Genomic DNA, 8,061 nt, shown 5'->3' with positions numbered 1-8,061 from the left:
GGTCCTGCCTTGGAGCAGCCAATTTTCATGAGGGGAGAGAGACAATGTTAAAGGTAACTCAAAGGACAACAAAATTAGTTATTTTAAAGAAGAAGATAAAGCAGGTCATTTTCCTTCCTCAGCATCACAGCTGTATCTGAGGGGGAGACCAGAAACCAACCCAAATGTTTATTTAATGTAGCTTGTATCCAGTAAGGGTTGCAAGGGGGAATCATCTGCTCAGTCTCAGGGAAGGATTGATTTGCAAGGATAGCAGTTCTAATACAGTGCATCCCAATACATAAGATTTTACTTATTTTCTTGCCGTGGTTCAGGAGCAGAGAACAACCAGGAATTATCATTGTGCTCAGGCATTTTGGAATGGAGGACTGCAGGGTGATGAAGATAACATCAGCTGCTGCAAATGGGCCCGGGTGATTTTTGACTTAAGTTTTATTAGGAATTCGAACGTGACATCCCTTCCTGATGAACACATCCCCAGCCCATTAATGTCAATGAGAGTTATGCTTACATGGCACAGAGAGCAGATCTTTTCCTTGTGCTTGTCCAGGGTTCTGACACACAGCCCCCATCCTGGGCCTTAGTCAAACAATGACAACTTAATGAGGATTTACTTTGTGCTCTAGATCTCTATAAAAGTAATTTTTAAATAGCATAATGGAATAATATTTACTCGACAGCCTTTGCGTTGTTTATTTCCCCGTGTCTATCTTACAGTCTTGTAAGATAGAAATAAATATTTACTCTTCATTCATGCAGTTTATTCTATGTAGAACTGTAGCCAGCTCTTTGCATCATGTTGCCTTTCAGCTGGATGCTATAAAGAAAGGAGATTAATTGTTGTTAAACTTAGGTATGTGATAAAAAGGAAAAAAAGAGTTTGTGCTGGCTCCTGTCTGCATTTTACTACATTTTACAGCACGTGCCCCCTCCCACCCTGTCTCCTCTACCAGTGTGGGGGTGTGGATGTGCGTGTAAAAATCAGATTACCTCCAGCTCATTACTGTCCACTGACAGGGTCCCTCTGTAAAAACTTTTGATGAATAGTCAGCATCTCGTTCCTCAGTCATAAAAAACCCTAAGTTGCTTGAAATCATTATTCCAAATGGAAAAATTAATTGTAAATAACTGGAAGTCAATTAAGGCTGGGTTCTGGCGGGTAATGCAAATCTTTTATAGTTTTGTTTCAGTTAACTGCCTCATTAATGATTTATAGATGTGTATACAGCTGTGGGAACCATAGCATTATCTAATGCACTCAGAGAATAATTACATATGAAAAGAACTACGCAGCTCAAGGGAAAAACTCAGAAATTACTTACTGCCTTAACTTCAACCATATTAAGATGCAAAGCATTTAGAAGCCAACTGTGATGTTTTATCATATTCTTGAGGTTTTATACTCTTTTTAAAAAGGGAAAAATAATTCTCTCTAAAGAAATATTTGTATACTTCAGTATTACACAGTACGCAAAAATCAAGATGTCTCAAGTGAGAATGTCAGCATTTATTTATTATTTAAAAGCCTGAGTTATAAAACATTCCCATTCCCTTTGTGCATCTGCTATACAGGAATAAAAGACATTTCTACAGTTAAACAATTCATGGGCATATGCATATATCTCCCTGAATTACACAGAGCTAGGAGTAATTTTAGAAAGTCTTCCTTCTGGAGTCATTTTCCTGGATATACAAATCCATTGGTACTTGTTCTTTGGTGATGCCATTGTTTGAAGTTTTTGTAAAATATTCTTTTCACTCCCAAAACTGGTTTCTCATCTAGGAGGGCACTAAACCTGGAGTCTGCACGATTTGCTACTTATTTCTTAGAAATTCTAATCCAGTGATAAACTGCCCTTGGACATTTGGAAGCACCATAGGGGATCCTTTGCTTTTAAGCCTGCTTTTCTTCCTTCTTAGAGCTGAGGGGGTCAGGGTCTTTCTCACCAAAACCTGCCCTGAAATTTCGATTACAGTTGGCTCTGTAACAGTGCAGATCCTCAGCCCAAACCTTTGGCATTGCTGTGAGGGAATTCTCTGGGTTGTGGCTGTGGGAACAGGGCAGAAAAGCCGAGCGATTCCCCTCCGTTCGTGCTCTGCCCCTCCAAAATCATCTTCCACCTTCAGGCTGAGCAAAATCACCATGCCATGCTTTTGTCCACAAAGTGACTCCAGAAAAATTCGAGTGTTTGTGTTCAGCTGCTGCTGGTTTGAGCTGTTCCAGCCCAGCCAAAGACCAGGGAGTGCACTGGGGGGTCTCACAGCTGCCTCTTCCCCAGCACCGATACAACTCCCAGAACTTTCTTCCTCTTGCTCCTCCTTCACCATGTTCTTCAGGCCTCTCCTCCCAGCTCTCTTCTCCAGCCCAATGCTCTTGATTTGTTTGCTCAGTCAGGCATGAGTTGATCTGTCTGTGCTCCTGCTCACACGTCGTGTGATTTAGGGTAAGTGCCTTTTTTGCCATATATTTGGAAATATTAAAATCCTGGCCCAGTTGTCTGTTTGAGCTATACAAGGCCAGAGGGAGACAAATAAAATTTTTTATTTTGTCTGCAGATGTTCAGCCTCTTACATAAAACCTACGGCTATCCTCTATCACTTATTCATTGCACAAATAACGTCAGCACGTTTCGCCAGGTAGGAAAAAAAAAAGAAAAAAATCAGCCTGATGTTCTTTTGGTGAGAGGTGGAGTAGGGAAAGGACACCACAAACTCATTCCAGGTTTTCCCAGCGGCACTGAACCACAAACACTGCTTGGCCACCAGCCTGGTGCTCCTGGCCAAGTGGCTGTGGGATTAAATGGAGCACAGAAATGCTCAGTGTCCTGCTTGCTGTGCTGGAGAGCTGGTTCCATAGAGAGGGAGGCTCAGATGAAAACTCACAAGTTTCGTCTCTGCAGAAAATCTGTGGTGGCATTTGCTTGCCTGTTAAAAAGCAATTTAAACAGGTTTATAACTGTGCATATATGGGTTTGCTCTCACTGAAGGAAATTACTTACTCTAGATTTTACCCACTGATAGAATAATTCACATTGATGAGGTCTCGGGAGGTCCCCTGTTCCCACCTCCTGCCCAAAGACTTCTGCACCTACATCAGTGGCTGTGTGTGAAATGGAAGTGAAGTCAAAGCCATGGGAATAATGTATTTGGTGATTTTATTGCCAGAGAATAAACTAGAAATAGACAATGGAAATTGTCAGATTTTTTTTTTAACTCTGCAGTGGTGTCTTTCTTGATAGTGAAACATTCTATTAATCTACAAGGACAAATTAAGGACTGCAAATCAAGTATCATTTAACATTAGAAAAATGTACTTTTAATTCTAAGCTTTTGAGGTTGTACTGAATAATCTGAATAAGGAACAGCTAAATAAATCAAGATTAGGCTGTCTAGGGTGATTAAACACACAGGTACAGCCTTTGGTTTATGACATCCTCACAGACATCCTTATGGAATTCTAGGCACAGGCGAGATGACAAACCTGCCTTGGCCAGGAAAATAATCCAAGTAGTTTAAATTCAAGAAGTTGGGCTCTTAGGCCCTTATGCCTCCATTTTGTGCAATGCCCAGAAGTGAGAGGGTCTGTCAGGGTCCCCATGCCCCAAAAACCCTCAGCAGCTGTAATGAGGGACTGGCAACAGTCAGCTGGAAGTGCAGATCCATAGTTATTTTAGTAATTGGTAATATTTCACTGAATTAAGGTGCCTTTTGGTGTCCTGCAGGCTCCAGGCAGAGCACACACACATCTACTTATGGAATGGGAAAGGTGGGATCTGCTGGGTTCTGCTGAGGCAAAACATCATAGATGCTCAATGCTAAAGCACGACTGTATCTACAGCCAAGAATTCCAAAGGCATTCCAAAGGGAATTGCTTACCCCACTGTATCTGTCAGCCTTCCAGGGCCCAGAGAGTAGCTGAAAAAAAAAATGGATAAAGATATTCTAAAAAAATCCCCTGGGACCATCTCCCGTATTTAATAAGGAAAAGCACCTTCTGTGCAGCCAATAAAAGTTGAATCTCTCATGAAGATTTATACCATATTACACACTGAAATTCAATGTACAACGATACCCTTGTGTATACAGTTGTCAGAATAATAATCTTTGTCTGTCTGATCAACTTATATTTTATGCCAACAACACAGCATTTAATATTATACAGTTTCAGAGGAAGAAAATAAATTTATTCATGCAACAACTTGCCCAGTAGCTTAAACAGACAAAGTGAAAAAAAAATAGCTTGGAGTTTTTACATTAACTTATGATCCACAATACAGATTTCTATGCGATTTTAGCAATTTCATGCAGCAATATAAACTATGATTCTTAATCTAGTTTGTGAAAGTGTCTCACTATTTTATATGTCATGAGGAATAATATAGTTGGATCTGACTGCTGAAGTTTTGCTTTTGGCATTCTCCTGAAATGAGGAGTCTAAAAATACAAATGGTAACCAACAGCTTCTTTCTATATTCTGCATTGTCACATTCTGTGCTGTATTCTTAGGCTTTGTGTCTCAAAATATATACCAAGAAACACTTATAGAGAAGATATACATGGACTCCCCCACAACCAAAGTACTCCTTGACAGAAATCAGTAGAGTCTACCCACGATATAGAGCTGGTTCCAAATGATGCAAAGCTCTGCCAGATAAGAAAACTTCAGCAATATAGAAGATCTCTGTTGTATGTAGATCCATTAAATCTATTCTTCAGGCAGCCTGTGCAGCAAACTGACAGACTTTGAATGATTTATTGTTACCTTTTTAAAGGCATCTACTTTTTACCTTACATTAGTTTTTCTTTATATAACAATACCTGACAAAAATGGAACCTGGCAACACACCACCCCCCAAGCAAGCTAATGAAAAGAATGGAGGTAGGATTGGGAAGAGAAATAAGAGAGGATGGTTAGAAATGTATCTGTACCCCAAGATTTACCCCTAAACCAAAGGGGTACATCATAAAAGGAAGGTGTACTCCAGCCTTTAGGCAAGAGTACTTAAACCTCACTTCAAGTTAAGCTCACTGTTGGTGAGGCCCTGGCACAGGTTGCCCAGAGAAGCTGTGGCTGCCCCATCCCTGGAATTGTTCAAGGCCAGGTTGGACGGGGCTTAGAGCGACCTGGGCGAGTGGAAGGTGTCCCTGCCCTTGGCAGGGGGTGGGACTGGATGGGCTTTAAGGTCCCTTCCAACCCAGACCAGTCTGGGATTGCAGAAGAAAAGGCAAATTCCTGTGAGAATGTAATAGAGTGGGCAAATTTCTCCATGGACTGTGGACTTCTCAAAACCTTCCAGTCCTGTGGCCGGGCTGTGTGTGTGCCTTTAGGGAAGTGCCGCCTGATAATCTCTTGGTGACTGTCACTGAAACTTTTCCAAAATTATGTATTGTTGCTTCAAGACACAACCAAATTGCTGTTTCCTCATCATAACAGGATGTGCTTTCAGTGCTTAAAGAACGTGACTGACTCCAAAATACACACACACACACACACACACTCGTGCTCACACACTCACACAGATAACTCCTGTGTGGGAAGGAGATTTGTTGGCCAAGAATTGGCCATTTCTTTTGCAATCAAAGGGAGGAAACAGCCATCTACTGTCATATTAATTATCAGAACCTTCCCATTTAGGTTTTTGTGGACTAGTTTATATGTAAGAATTCGTACACCAAGATCATTTATATGGAATAAAATACACGTGTTTACTTATGGAAATAAGTGCCACGTGACAGAAATGAGAATGAGAAAAACACACCTACAAACCAGGAATAGAAAAAAGCTAAAGGAGGGCACAGATTATGTCCTGCTTTGAGATTTATAGGAGTTTGTTTGCACAGAGCATATTTGGAGCACTTTGATCAGGTTAATTCTTTTATATAAGAGCAAACCAACACTTGGAGCCTACATCATATTGTCCTGTGGGGGGGAAAAAATGTGAGTAACAAATAAGCTGGCCCCCAAAATAACTCAGGCCTTCATGGACTGATAGTCTGAAATTACTCCAGAGAGGTGAGAAATAGCAAAGGGAAATCAAAGCATTGAAAAAGAGAATTGCCTAAAAGCATAAGAGAGCTCTTGCACAAGGCCAGCTGAGCAGAGGGCAGAGTTCTGCTGACTTAGACCAGCTGAGGAGCTGCCCAGTGTCTGTGTGTTCTTAGAACTCAGACTTAAAAATATAATCAGTGATTCGTAGAACTGTCTGAGAATTAGAAATGTAGTGTTGAGAGTCCAAAAATAAATGTGATCTATTTTTATTGGCAAAGGAAATCACCAAAAATCTCCAGATCAGATTCACAGGGTGCAAATGGAACACTTTCAACCTGGAGAGGTTTTATTTGTGACTCAGTCAAATGTTCTCGGAAAATTGGTAAGTGCTGAATAGCACACCACGTGAATTATTGTTACAATGGGATTATGACTGATAATGTTGTACAAACAAGATTTGAAGTTAAAATTAAAGATTATAATTCTAATAAAAATAATAGATTCTTAATTCAGAAACCATTTTAGTTACTCAATAACTATCATTACCAAAATACACTTTTGTGTAGCTTAGTTAAACTTCTGAACTTAAAAAACAAGCAGATTTTTGTCCTGTTTAAAAAGTATTCTACGCGTTCTGATGATCAACTTAAAAGATGTCATACACTCCAATTACCTTTCAAATATGTACTGTGTAAGGTACTACGACACAAATATCTACACGCTGCAAATGCATTGCACATGAACATTTGTGCTTGTCTAACCAGGCACATTAAATTGAGCTACACAGATATGTGTCATGTATTCCCCTCGGATGGTTCAGGAATGCTGCAGCTACAGGAAAATATCACCTGCCACTACTGCTCCATGGACCCAGTCCTGCTCCTAAGGAAGTGGAATACTTCATATTTAATAAATATAATCAGGGCTTACCACAGATAGGGAAGAGACTCAACAAACAAAGGTTGATGTTTGTATTCAGACACAGACTTTTGTGTTCAAAATATTTGTATTTTCAGTCCTAAATATTTTTGTCATATGTTTGAGAATGGTGAATCTAGAAACAGTCAAATTTTGCAGCTGGTGAAAAAGAAGATTTCCTTCTACTCGTAGAACAGCTGCATCTTAGGTTAAAACTGTGTAAACGAAGATTTCCTGAGAGATTCCTTTATCCTCTGGGAAAAGTTTGGAAGATACCCAAGCATACATTAAATATTCTACCATATCTGACCTCATACAGGGTCTTCTATTCTGATTAAATAAATTTCACCTTTTGTTTTTTTTCATTTCATAAACCAATTTGCTTGTCCTAGCAGTGTATAGTGAAAAGCTGGTTACATAAAACATAGAGATTTTATACTTAATGCAAAATGGAGTAGGCAAAAACAGCTGCATAAAATACTTTTGCAGGGCTTTTTTTCCTTTGAAGGAAAACAGGTATCCCTGTTGCCTATTAATCTTTCCTGATTCATTCCATTCAGGGTGGCCAGCAGACTGATAAGATCGTTTCTTCAGATTTCAAAATTACTGAATCTGGAAATAGTTCTCATTTATCTCATGCACTGCTGAGAAAACAATCTCAAATTGTTGGTTCTACTGATGAAGCTTCCTTAGCAACACAAGGGCTCCAGAATTATTTTTCAAACCTTGTCAATGCTTCCTGTGAGGTTTCCGTCACTGTCAGCATCGAACACTTCGCAGATGAGGGGGGAAAAGAACCCACCCAACCCAGAAGCTTTGATAAATTAGTAGAAGGTAAATTAATAGATTAAATTGAATTAGTAGAAGCAGTGATAAATCTGAAATTCCCTAACAATAGTCCAGTGAATAATGTTTTAGATTTACCAAGGGTTTTATCATGTAGATGAGAATCTATAGGGAAGGGACTATGTCCCACTGGTGTTAAAAAAAGCAGGAAAGCTGAGCACTTGCACCTGTGCATTTCTCTGCAGTGTAACACCCCACAGCAGGGGCTCTTTACCCAGGAATCCCTCACTGCATCTGCCTTTCAAAGCCTTGGTGCAGGACAGGCCACCCCACAGGCTGGGGCTCCTCTCCAGAGGAGGAATTTCTGC

This window comes from Lepidothrix coronata, unplaced genomic scaffold (assembly GCF_001604755.1).
Source record: "Lepidothrix coronata isolate B3197 unplaced genomic scaffold, Lepidothrix_coronata-1.0 Scaffold2, whole genome shotgun sequence".
In the NCBI taxonomy this organism is placed as follows: domain Eukaryota; kingdom Metazoa; phylum Chordata; class Aves; order Passeriformes; family Pipridae; genus Lepidothrix; species Lepidothrix coronata.
The sequence above is the reverse complement of the archived record's forward strand: the minus strand, read 5'-3'. Positions refer to the sequence as shown.